A 13,597-nucleotide genomic window follows, 5' to 3' on the forward strand; every position below is an offset into this window, starting at 1 on the left:
GATGAATCCAGGAACATGCCCATACTCATCCTCTAAAAACACAACATAGTGCAGTTTCAATCGCATGATAGTCACTCATAAGGTTGAAAACCATGAACTCCATCACGCATAGCAACGACTAGCTACTATGACATCCCCACTGTCGTCATCAGCGCCCAACAGTGGGAGTAGACCATAGTATAAGCATATGCTATCACAAATACAAACCACACACCCACACATACTTGAGCATCCATTTATACAAAGTCTACGTACTGAGTTTCTGTCGGCACACCGGAGGTGAAGGGCAGACTCCAGCCATGACGAAGGCTAGCACTAAAGGAGAAGGCTAATCAAAAAGTAGTCCAAAATCTCTTCGTTCAAGCTACAACTGCTTGTGAAGACTAAACGATTTCATTTTAGTCTCTCCTGGATGAGCATCTAAATCAAGCTACAACTGCTTGTGAACTTGTAATGCATGATTGGACCATCCAATACAAGGCACCCCTAATAAAGTCTTTTACTCCTGTTATAGAAATCAATATCAAGAACAGAGCAGTATTCATTGCACAAGATGGAAGGGAAAGCCTGGTTATAGAAGCGATTTTACCAATACATAACATATCTTCATTCAAGACTGTGATTGAGGGCAAGTCCTAGAAACAAAAAGGACCTGCTGTTCTGTGCATTTCATGAGTGCTTTTGACTCGTTCCAAGGATATCTTCTACGGTAAATATGACAATCATGACTCTCTATGGAAACCAGAAGAAAAGTTAATCCCAACAGATTCTTTGCAGAGATTACCTCAAAAGAACTGTCCACTCTTCCCTCAGATATTTGTTGTAGAACTTTTTGAGACATATATCTTTGCAAATGGTGGACCTTTAACCCTGCCCAGTAGTGCTTTGCACTAGTCTTGAATGCAATGTGATCAAAGAGTCGAAGCACAAAGTACAAGGGCTCTATGGCCATCTGGATGGAAAGCGCCCCCTCTACTCTGTCAATTGTGTCTTGTTGTCTCTTCCTACTGAGAGATTGGAAGAACTTTGATGGGCTGTCCTTGTCGAAGACAATCCCCTCAATATTTTGTCCAGCAGGTAAATCTTGAGTCATTCCAATACAGCCAATGTGAACTGGTCCTTGTGCAACGAAGGCTTTCTTTGGTCTTAACCAGCCTATGAGAATGAAGCGGCATGCCCTTCATGAGTACTTGGTCAAGAAAAGCATTCCAAGATAGAAAGATAAACAAATTCAAACAATTAATAATTCAATGAATCATGAATTGAGATCATTAATGAATCATGATCCTTGATCTTACCTACTAAGAACCAAGAAAGTGTAGTCAAATCATGTCTTCGATGGTCTCCCAAGCTCCCACTTGCACTCCCTTCTAAATAGGGCCAGTGCATGTGGCTTACAAGTGATATGAGTCACTAATTCCATGGCTTTATCAACCACATCAGACACCCAAGACAACTTCCCAATATCCTCCATAATCAGGTCAAGAGAGTGTGAAGCACAAGGGGTCCACACTATCTTGGGATACTTCTCCTCAAGGAGACAATGATGCAGACAAGGGGGATGGATGCTCTCTTTTTGGCATGTTGATCCAGATATTGCTATATGCAGATGACGTGGCACTTTTGTCTTCCTCAGCAGAGGGGCTCCAGAGACACCTTGACACACTACAGTTTTTTCTAAGTCTTATGATTTGTAGACCAACCTTGGTAAAACCAAGGTTATGATCTTCAATACATCTCGAGCCATCATTCACCAGGAGCAGTTCACATTTGATGGGTCACCTGTTGAGATAGTTTCGTCATACACGTATCTTGGGGTTGTCTTCTTTACTATGAGACTCGCGATGCAGGCCTGCTTGGGCAGAAGATACACTTCATTGGCCAGACTAGAGAGGAAGTGCTTCCGCTCACACTTTCAGGATCCATGAACCAAGGGGCTGCTTTTCGACTCCTTGGTCCGCCCAACGGGGATGTATGGGAGCCCTTGTTGGGAGCCAAACTTGTCGGATACAGAGTGGGCTCATGTGGAGTGACTACATGTTCCCATGCTATCGTGGATGATTCGCCGTAAGCCGTCTGTTCCTCACTAGATTGGATCATCCCCATTATAGCTAGATGCTGCATTTCAGGTCATCACGTATCTGCAACGAGTCAGGGAGTACGGGGATCACACTTCTAGGCGCGGCAGACTACCTTGGCTAGCTTTGTCCTCATCTATGGCGCTTTCAACAAGAGGGGACCAGAGATGTTGATATGCACGCACTAAGAGATGGTTTGAGCGACTAGGCCTCCACATGGATACTCCCTCCCTTCCAATACAGTATGGATGCTCCGTTTTCTCCCCTCCTGTCACACGAGGTCAACCAGGTAATCCGTGAGGATCTCTTGCAGCTACACACATTCCGGACCTGGTTGGAACCAAGCGAGCTCCCAGTGAAACTCAGCTTCTACAGAGATCACTGCTTGCACATCACAAAGGAGGGTTTCATCGACCCACCAGGACATACGCGGATCCACCTATCCCACCCATTGAGGATCTCTATTGGGCAGTTCCGGGTCTCTTCACATAGACTTCGTATTGAGAGCGGCAGAGCAAAGGGCATACCCAGGGAGAGGCGCATATGCACATTATGTGACATGCAGGAGGTCGAGATGGAGCACTTCATCTTCAAGTGCCCTCTTTACTATGAGATCCGAGAGCGTTTCTACTACCTCTTCAGAGATAGTTTTGGGATTTTGTCCCGATTCCTCTCCTACCCAGACCACAGATGCTTGGCGGGCTTCATTTATAAGGTAGTCAGGCACCACGAGAGGATACTTCGATCACAGAGACAGGAGCAGACTTCTTCCTTAGCACACCCTTGCAAAGCTCTATCACAGAGTTCTTCCTGCCATATCATATGGACACCCACGAGACGAGCTAGAGCCAGTGACACGACAGCTCAAACAGAGGGTTGACGCGCAAATTACACTTGGAGACATCCCCTCTCTGTTCAGAGTTGGAAAGACCCTTCGGTCCATATTTGCATACGCATGGAGATGGGGAAGGGGAACGGTGACAAGGGGAAAACACAAAAGCAACTCCGTCTGGAGGACTTCAACAAACGCAGCAATCGGAGCGGTTTGACAGTGGATAGCACTGCGGCCCAGAAGAAAGGGGCCCACCCCAAGCCCATGCCGCTCACCACATCTTCGACCTCTATGGTTACCACCACTATTTCACCACCATCATCCGCCACCTCTCTCCTCCCCCTCCTGCATCATCATCACATGTCTCCTCTCCAGTAGCCTCACCACTGGCCCCACCGGCCACGGCTCCACAGTACTTTCCCCTCGTATCACCTCTACCTCTCAGTCAGCCACCCTTCATCACATCGTCCGGCCTCGCTACTCCTACATACCACTCCCTCGCCCAGATCATGCTGTCCCCACCCTCAATACAACCTCAGTAGCCCATTCCAACCCCTCTCAAGATCTAGTTCCCATCTGGACCAGGACATCTTAGGCCCCCACCAAATGCTTGGGACTCCCTATTGGCTGAGATACACATCATCCGAGCCCATCGGGCAGAGCTGACACATTACATCCAAAAGCAGGCCCGATACACCCAAGAGCAGGCCCACATTATACACGAGCAGGGCATCCTTATCTAGGGTCTCAAACACGACATCACGCAACTTCGAGAGGAGCTCGAGACCCTAAGAGCAGCGCCTGGACGGACCGGAGTCACAAAGATGGAGGCACAAATACCCATGATACAGTCGGCTATAGCAGAGACACCCGTGACCTTTTCATAGAAATATGCTACTTCCCACCAGGCACATCCCACTTCGCCAGAGTGGCACAAGAGGAGGGTGAGATGTCGCCATATGCACCCTTACATCAGGATATCCCAAACCTTTCAGCCCGCGGGGAAGTTCTCCTTGTTGGGGACTTCAACGCCAGGACGAGCATGCGCCAGGCGCCACTCCTGGACTTCCGAGACGACTCTATCATGCTACCAGACATGGACCTAGATAGAGCAGGTATGACCAGGACCTCATCGGACCGACACGGGCCTGTTACACCATATGGACACGCGCTCCTTGATCTGGGTAGGATGCATGATCTCATTATCTAGAATGGGCTTGACCTATGGCCCTCCTCAGGTGGTTTTACTTCCTTCCCACACGGGGGTGGGGGGGGGGGGGGGGGGCAGGGGGGGGGCACTAGTGTAGTAGATTACATCATGGGATCCCCTACCTTCACTTCATGTATAACCGACTTCACCGTAGCACCACTCTCTCCGGGAGCTGATCACACATACCTATTCTTCACTATCGCCACCCCACGGTTAGCCACACCACATAGGAAGCACGACACCTACCACGACATACACTTTGATCACAGCCTCTCACCAGCCTACTCTGGACGCCTAAACAGACTCCTAACCTACATCGATCACATACCACTCATAAAGGACTGTGCTGCCCTAATTAGTCGCACACTCCACGAGGCTGCCCTCCAAATCTTTCCCCACACCACACGGTCCACTAGACCACCACCTCTTGGTTCTGTACCCTACAACAACTGGTACGATGCGGAGTGCAAGGCTTATCGCCGGCAACTGCGACTTGAAACCAGATGTCACCTCCTGAACACACCAGACACGGTACGCAAGTACCAACGTCTCATACGTCGGTAGAAGCAGGCGTTTGCGTTTCTTTGTCGAAATGAGGAGGAGCTGCTGCATATCTTGTACAGCAACATCTAAGAATTTTTGGCGGAGATTCCTTGAGGGTAGGTCTCCATCACCCCTCACCGACACAAGAGTCTGGCACACGTATGCACACCATCTTTATGATGTTCCACACCAGCCCACTCCAGATCTCATACACACTCCTCGCCCCACCACTTGCACGTTGTTCACGAGAGGGGGAGTCAAGGACGCAACATTGAAACTGCACAATGGTCGAGCTAAGGATCACGAGGGCCTATGCACTGAGTTTATCGCATATGGGATCGACACGTTAGCCCCGATCGTAGCAAAGCTATTCAATGACGCTGTTTGCCTTGGCTTCCCCCGCACTTGGACACTCAACACCATCACCCCCATCCACAAGGCAGGGGATCCCATGGACCCGAGTAACTACAGGACTATCATGATTGGACATGTGATGTCCAAGATCTATGCAACTGTATTCGATGCGTCAATCAGCCTCTTCGCAGAGATGAAAGGGCTCAAAGTAGAGGGTCAGGCAAGTTTCAGGCGAGACCATGGGACTATGAATCACATTCTCACACTCGAGAGTGTCATTGAGGAGGCCAGATCACGGAAGGAGAGGGTATATTGCTACTTTGTGGATTTCCGCAAAGCCTTTGACACAATACCTCGAGCTCATCTCATCACATGCCTACAGACACTGGGATTTGATCAGCAGATCGTCTGGGCAGTCATGGCACTTTATGAGAGAGTCTCAAGCTGAGTTCGGATAGGCGCAGGCTGAACAGATGAGATCTTGAGTACCATAGGGGTCAAACAGGGTTGTCCCTTATCACCAACCTTGTTTGGCGTCTACATCGATAAGCTTGAGACTTTCATGGGATACGCCGCGTTCGGAGGGACCGGTTGCTCACTTGCCGGGATCATTTGTAGACTCTCTGACTATACTGTAGTGCATGTGCCATTAGAGCAAGTATGCCAAGTAGAGGCTACTACTTCTTTATGCAGATGACGTGGCACTCTTGTCATCCACACCCGAGGGGCTCCAACGACACCTGGATGCACTGCAGGCTTTTTGTTTATCCCATGATTTGGAGGTCAACCTTGGCAAGACCAAGGTCATGATCTTTAACACCTCTCGAGCAAACATGCAACGGAAGCAGTTCACATTCGGTGCGTCACCAGTTGAGATCATATCCTCATACACTTACTTGGGGTCATCTTCTCCGGCCCAATCTTCACGATGAGACCAACGATGCAGGCCAGACTGAGTAGGGGATACGCCTCACTGGCTCGGCTAGAGAGACAATGCTTCCACTCCCACTTACAGGACCCTCGAACCAAGGCTCTTCTCTTCGACTCCTTCGTCCGACCAGCCAGTATGTATGGCAGCCGTTGTTGGGGGCCTAACGTGTCAGAGATAGAGTGGACACGGGTGGAGCGCCTGCAGATCCTCATGCTCTCACAGATGATCCGGGGGAAAGCGTTTGTACCACATCACATCATTCAGGCCGAGTTTGGTGCTTCTCCACTCCAACTAGATGCAGCCTTTCAGACCATCACATATCTACACTGGGTTAGATCATATGGGGACTGCACATCAGGGAGACAGAGGTTGCCATGGTTGGCTCTCGATTCCTCCATGAGGTTGGCAGCAGAGGGAGACGAGCAATGCTGGTATGCACGGACTCACAGATGGTTTGTGAGACTAGGGTTTCACATCGATAGGATACCTCCTTTTCAGTACAGTTTAGATGCCCCTCCGGTACTCCCACCCACCATCCCGATCCGGCCACACACCAACCAGGTCATTCGAGAGAATCTCCTGCAGCTACACACCTTTAGGACTTGGTTGGAGCCGAGGGAGCTTCCAGTGAAGCTGAGTTTCTATAGAGATTTCTGTCTTCGTATTTCGGAGGAGGGATTCATCACACCACCGGGGTACACTGAGCTTCATATGCCTCACTACGGATCTCCATCAGACAGTTTCGAGTATCATCACACCGTCTCCGCATAGAGAGTGGCAAAGCAGAGGGGATCCCCAAGGAGCGACGCATATGCATATTGTGTGACTGTCAAGAGATTGAGTCAGAGGAGCATTTTATTTTCAGGTGCCCAGTGTACTACGAGATCCAAAGACGGCTCCAAGCTCCTTTGCAGATTCCTCGCCTACCCAGGTCAGAGATGCCTCGCGGCCTTCATTCACGAGGGGGTCCGACACAGAGAGTACTTACTCAGGCGACGGGGCTTGGCCACATCATCAGACACCTCTCAGAGTAGGATCGCAGAGTTCTTCCCATGGAGTGTCATTGATTGTCCAGTCTCTAGCCGCAGACGTGACAGAGATCCCAACTCGACGACCGCAGCACGACACACAAGACATCGACGGGACACACAGATCACTCTAGGGGACCTCCAATCATTGTTTAGACCCGGGATATGTCCCACGGAAGTCACGGTGGCTCTGGTCTTGCGTCGAGCCTCGTCCAAGAGACCAAGACGCACAGTACCCCTTGACAGACGCCAGCGTCCCATCATTTGACATACGGAGGATTTTGCTCCGCTCCAATCCTTTTCTTTTCATTGTTACATCCAGATGTATTTGATTATGTATGATCAGACTTAGGATTCAGCACGGGTGATGATGCTCCTTTAAGTAGCTCCACCCTTATTGTGATTTGTATCAAGTTTTCTTTTAGTCTCATACACCCATCGGTCTTCCAAAGACTCTAATAAAATCTCTCTCTCTCTCTCTCTCTCTCTCTCTCTCTCTCTCTCTCTCAGCCTCCCCGCCCCCCTCTCAACCTCCCCGCCCCTCTCAAAGCCTCCCGCCCCTCTCTCAACCTCCCGCCCCTCTCAGCCTCCTGCTTGCTCAGCTCAACCTCCCCCTCGCTCAACCGCCCTGCTCGCTCAGCCTTCCCCTCGCTCAGCTGCTCAGCCCGTCAACTCTCTCGTAGCCTCTCCTCCACCCCCACCCACTGGCCTCTCTGCCCCCTCCCGTAGCCTCTCCGCAAGCCTCCCCGCCACCCTCTCCCCCGCTAGCCTCTCCGCCCCCTCCCGTAGCCTCTCCGCTCCCTCCCGTAGGCCTCTCCCGTAGCCTCTGCGCTCCGCCCTGTCCCTCCACCTCTCTACCCTGCCCCTCGCCTCTCCGCCCTGCCTCTTCAAAGACAACTCCGGGCTCCTTTCCAAATATCTCACCTACCCAGATCAGAGATGCCTCGCGGCCTTCATTCACGAGGGGGTCCGACACAGAGAGTACTTACTCAGCCGACGAGGCTTAGCCACATCATCAGACACCTCTCAGAGCAGGATCACAAACTTCTTCCCATCGAGTGACATTGATCGTCCAGTCTCTAGCCGCAGACGTGACAGAGACCCCGACCCGACGACCGCAGCACGACACACGACACATCAAGGGGACACACAGATCACTCTGGGGGACCTCCCATCATTGTTTAGACCCGGGATACATCCCATGGGAGTCACGGTGGTTCTGATCTTGCGTCGAGCCTCGTCCAGGAGACCGAGACGCACGGCACCCCTTAACGAGCACCAGCGTTCCATCACCGGCTATGCACCAACCAAGGCGACATGACATACGGAGGATTCCACTCCGCTCCAGGGCTTTTCTTTTCATTGTTACATCCAGATGTATGTAATTATGTATGATCAAACTTAGGATTCAGCACGGGTGATGATGCTCGTCTCACTAGCTCCACCCTTACTGTGATTTGTATCAGGTTTTCTTTCAGCCTCATAGACCCATCGGTCTTCTGAAGACTCTAATAAAATTTCTTTCTCTCTTTCTTTCCACTCTACCTCTCCGCCCTGCCTCCCCCACAATGAATGGCAAAGGAGAATGAGGACAAGGGACTAGGCGGGAGACCCTTCGGTCCAAATTTACATACGCAAGGAGATGGCGAAGGGGAATGGTGACAAGGGGAAAACACAAAAGCAACTCCGTCTGGAGGACTTCAACAAACGCAGCAACCAGAGTGGTTTGACAACGGACAGCACCGCATCCCAAAAGAAAGGGGCCCACCCGAAGCCCATGCCACTCACCACATCCTTGACCTCTATGGTTACCACCACTATTTCACCACCATCACCCGCCTCATCATCTACGCCACCTCTCTCCTCCCCCTCTCCTGCATCATCATCACAGGTTTCCTCTCCAATAGCCTCACCACTAGCCCCACCAGCCAGGGCTCCACAATACTTTTCCCTCGTATCATCTTTACCTCTCAGTCAGCCACCCTTCACCACCTCGTCCGGCCTCGCTACTCCTACATACCACTCCCCCCCCAGATCACGCTGTCCCCACCCTCAGTACAACCTCAGCAGCCCACCTTCATTCCAACCCCTCTCGAGATCCCGTTCCCACCTGGACCAGGAATTCTTAGGCCCCCACCAGATGCTTGGGACCCCCTACTAGCTGAGATACACAGCATCCGGCCCGTCAAGCAGAGTTGACACATTACACTCAGGAACAAGCCTGATACACCCAGGAGCAGGCCCGCATTATACACGAGCAGGGCACCCTTATCCAGGGGCTCAAATACGACATCACACAGCTTCGAGAGGAGCTCGGGACACTGAGAGCAGCACTTGGAGGGACCGGAGTCACAGAGATGGAGGCATAGATAGCCATGATACAGTCGGCTATAGCAGGGACGACTAGGTCGGTGGGCGCGGCAAAATGGAAGCCCGCAAAGGCAACCGTTTCAGCTGCCATACAAGAGCAGAAGCAGAGGGCTTCGAAGAGACGAGCGATGTTGGTATGCATGGACTAGGGTTCCACATCGATAGGATAGCTCCCTTTCAGTACAGTTTAGATGCCCCTCCGGTACTCCCACCCACCATCCCGATCAGGCCACACACCAACCAGGTCATTCGAGAGGATCTTCAGCTACACACCTTAGGACCTGGTTGGAGCCGAGGTAGCTTCCAATGAAGCTGAGTTTCTATAAAGATTACTGTCTTCGTATTTCGGAGGAGGGATTCATCACACCACCGGGGTACATTGAGCTTCATATGCCTCACTCACTACGGATCTCCATCAGACAATTTCGGGTATCATCACACCGTCTCCCCATAGAGAGCGACAGAGCAGAGGGGATCCCCAGGGAGCGACGCATATGCATATTGTGCGACTGTCAGGAGGTTGAGTCGAAGAAGCATTTTATCTTCAGGTGCCCAGTGTACTACCAGATCCGAGGTCGCTACCACTGTCGCTTCAAAGACGGCTCCGGGCTCCTTTCCAGATTCCTCGCCTACCCAGATGAGAGATGCCTCGCAACCTTCATTCACGAGGGGGTCCGACATAGAGAGTACTTAGTCAGGCGATGGGGCTTGGCCACATCATCAGACACCTCTCAGAGCAAGATCACAAAGTTCTTCCCATCGAGTGACATTGATCGTCCAGTTTCTAGCCGCATGTGGAAATACATCTAGTACTTGGGAGAAGCGATTCCGCTCCTGCGAGCTTCCCCTCCCCCCCTCGCCGTTAGCCCCTACCTCCCCCCTCGCTCCCCCCCCCCCCCTCGCCGCGACCACCTCCACCCCTCCCGCTACCCCTCGCCTCACCTCCGCTCCAGCCGCCCCTCGCTCCATCCCACCCCTCGCTCCATCCCGCCCCCTTGCCTCCGCTCCATCCCGCCCCCTCGCTCCAACCCGCCCCTCGCCCCCTCGCTCCAACCCGCCCCCTCGCTCCAACCCGCCCCTCGTCCCTCGCCCCCTCGCTCCAATCCGCCCCCTCGCTCCATCCCGCCCCCTTACCTCCGCTCCATCCCGCCCCCTCGCTCCAACCCGCCCCTCGCCCCCGCTCTAACCCTCCCCTCGCCGCCGCTCTAACCGCCCCCTCCGCTCCATCCCGCGTCGCCTCGCCTCGTTTTCTCTCTCTCTCTCTCTCTCTCTCTCTCTCTCTCTCTCTCTCTCCAGCCCGCCTCGCCCTCGCCCCGCCTCCGCCATTCCGCCCCTCGCTGCTCCCTCGCCATCCACCCCGCTCCAACCCGCCCCCTCGCTGCTCCTTCACCCCCTCGCTTCACCCGCCTCCGCCTCATTCCGCTCCCCTCGCCCCCCCGCTTCACCCCTCCACCCCGCCATTCCAACTTCACCCCCCCCCCGCCCTCTCGCCCCCTTCCGTACTCCCCGCACCCCGCAGCCTTCGCCCCGCCCTCAGCTTCGACCCCTCCGACCCTTCATTTCGCCTCGCCCGCCTCACCCCCAGGCTCCACCGCCGCTTCATCCCCTTCTTGGGTGGCAGCCTGTTTTTCTTCATCGGAAGCTTGCAGTTAGTCTTGGCGGTATGGCGGCCCCCAGCCCGGATCCGGAGGCCCAGTCGGACCCTCCCTCTCCAGATGCCTACCGCGTTATCCTGACAGAGCAACAATCATCCCGTGTTCAGGCGGTAGCCAGTGACTTTGCTCGTACCTCTGTTTACGGTAGAGTCATTGGACACTCCCCCTCCAGGTCTACCATCAGGGACTGGCTCCAGTCCACTCTCTTGCTAGAGGATGGCCACATTGAGGAGGTGGCCCTTATGGGAAGGGGCATCTTCTGGCTCAAACTCTCCAGTGAGAAAGCTGCGAGCAATCTGATTGCCGGTTCCCCCACATCGGTGGATGGGAAGATCATCATGATAGTCCCGTGGTACCATGGTTTCAGCGCAGCGGATTTCGATACTCGGTTCCATATACCTCGCCACCCAGTGACACTAGTTTTTCCAGGGCTTGCTACTGAGCTGCGGCCAATTGTCAGGGACTTGGGCTCCCATTTTGGCTGGGTTATGCACGACACCTTTGCCGACGCGGTGACCACGGCAGGAGCTCCCCGAGTCCGTGTGGCTGTGGCGGACCCTGCGACTCTCCCTGCATTGATCGAGATCGTGACAGGTGCCGGCAGTATCACCCAGAGCATGATAGTCACCGGACAGCCAGGTCAGTGCCTGCGGTGCCATGGCTTTGGGCACTTGGCGGCTGCTTGTCCACGCTTTGCCAGCTCGTCTCGACCCTCCCCGCCCTCGCCCCCTCCGCCCCCACCTCCCCCCCCCGAACAGCCACGTCAGGAGGAGCCGAGGCAGTCGGAGCCTGGGCCAGAGGTAGTGGGCGGTTGGACCGAGGTTCGAAGGAAAAGAGGAAAGAATAAGAAGATCTCGGATAAAGGCAAGGAGGCAGAGGTCACCCTTCCTGCAGCAGCACTCCAGAGACCTGACAGGCAGATGCCCCAGGGACCTGGGAGAGCTTCTTCTTCGACGGCAGCCCGCCCTCCACAGCCTCAGATCCTCCTCTCTCCCACCCCCCCGCCTTCTCCCCAGTTTCCCCCCCCTTCGCCCGCCCCGCAGTTTCAGCCCCCGCCTCCTTTCCCTCAGTCCCCTCCCCCTCCCCCTCCCCCTCAGCCCCAGTTCCAGATGCATCCCCATCCCCCTCCCCCCCCTGCTCCCCTCGCCCCTCCTACAGAGTTAGCTGCACCGTCGCCTTCCCAGCCGAGTGCAGCCTCCGTTCCACCTTCTCCGCCAGTCGCCTCCGTGGAGCCCGAGTCGCCTATCCCGCAGCCTCCTCCCCCTCCCCCCCCGCTTGTAGGACACCCGGAGTCTGTACTACCAGTGGAGCAGGTTTCCCTTCCCGCTAGCCCCTCAGTGGCAGACTCAGCTGGGTCTCAGCTCCAGGAGAGAGAGCTCCCTCGAGACTTTTACAGATCTGGCCCCTGGGACTACCTGGATGTGGCCGACCTTGGGACCTTCCCGGCTTGTCTCGACATTAGTATCTTCATGCTCCGCAAAGGGGCGGATGGGAAGATTGCTGCCTTGGCTCCCAGGGATGGCCCTAGCTTCGCCTTCACGTTCCTCAGCGATGGCACCGAGACCTGGACAGACGACTCGGTGTGGGAGGCTCTCAGAGAGCAGACACACGCCCAGATTTGCTCCTGGATAGGCCCGTCCGGTGGGCAGCTCCTCGAGACTCAGTGGTCCGAGGGCGATGTGCGCTTGCGGTGGCGTTGCGCTGCCAAACGTTTCCGATTGATCGTGATCCTCAGACCCCCCCTGGCATGGCCTCTTCCCCAGGATGTCAGAGCTTGGTCCCAACAGAAACTCCGAACCTTCTACGGGATGACCACTTCAGAGATCTCGAGCTGGCTCGAGAAAGCATTTGCTCATGGCACTAGAGGCCTCTCGCCATTGCTGAAGGTGTTGAAGAACGGGCAGGACGACCCCGTCTCCCCCTCCAAACCTTCTCACAAGCGGCAGCGCCTCCACTCCGATATGTCTGATTCTTCTTCGACTTCGACTGCGAGCAGACAGCTGTTCGCAGCCCCCCATCCCTCTCCATGAGCCTACACCTCGTATCCTGGAATGTGAACGGGTTTCACTCTTCGAGCACCCGTGGTCCCAGGAAGCTCATTTTGCGTCAGGAACTTCAGCCTGCAGTGATTGGTCGATTGGATGTACTGCTGCTCCAGGAGCACAAGCTTTCTGCGGCTCATGCCCGCAGCTGCGGGAAGGTTCTCCCTGGACGCTCCTACACTTATTGGGTACCTTCGATCGGCGCACAGGGGAGGAGCGGGGGGGTCTGTACCTCCGTGTGCGAGCAGTTAGCTCAGATAGTTTTCGGTCACGGCACGTTGATCCCAGGCCGAGCCCTTTGGGTAGGCCTGAATTTGGAGGGATCCACGATAGGAATCCTCAACATTTATGCTCCCACAGACCTCCGTTGCAGAGCCACCTTCTGGAGGACACTTACAGGGATTCTTCCAGACATGGATTCCTGGATTGTTGGAGGAGACTTCAACAACCTGGAGACCTTGGAGGACCAGCAGGGTAGAGATCCGGAGTTCACAGGTATGGCTCAGGCAGAGCAGTCAGCTTGGGACTCTTTCATCTTCGCGACAGGAGGGAGG

At 54.2% G+C, this 13,597-nt stretch overlaps 1 protein-coding gene across 2 annotated transcripts in view; it reads right to left on the bottom strand.

The window, feature by feature from the left end:
• Positions 1-13,597, bottom strand: part of PANK2 (pantothenate kinase 2) — a 148,617-nt gene that overhangs the window by 41,810 nt on the left and 93,210 nt on the right. The gene's annotated exons all lie outside the window — the stretch shown is intronic.

This window comes from Dipteris shenzhenensis, chromosome 23 (assembly GCF_047967505.1).
Source record: "Dipteris shenzhenensis isolate YYH24624 ecotype China chromosome 23, Dip_SZ_1.0, whole genome shotgun sequence".
NCBI classification, from domain to species: domain Eukaryota; kingdom Viridiplantae; phylum Streptophyta; class Polypodiopsida; order Gleicheniales; family Dipteridaceae; genus Dipteris; species Dipteris shenzhenensis.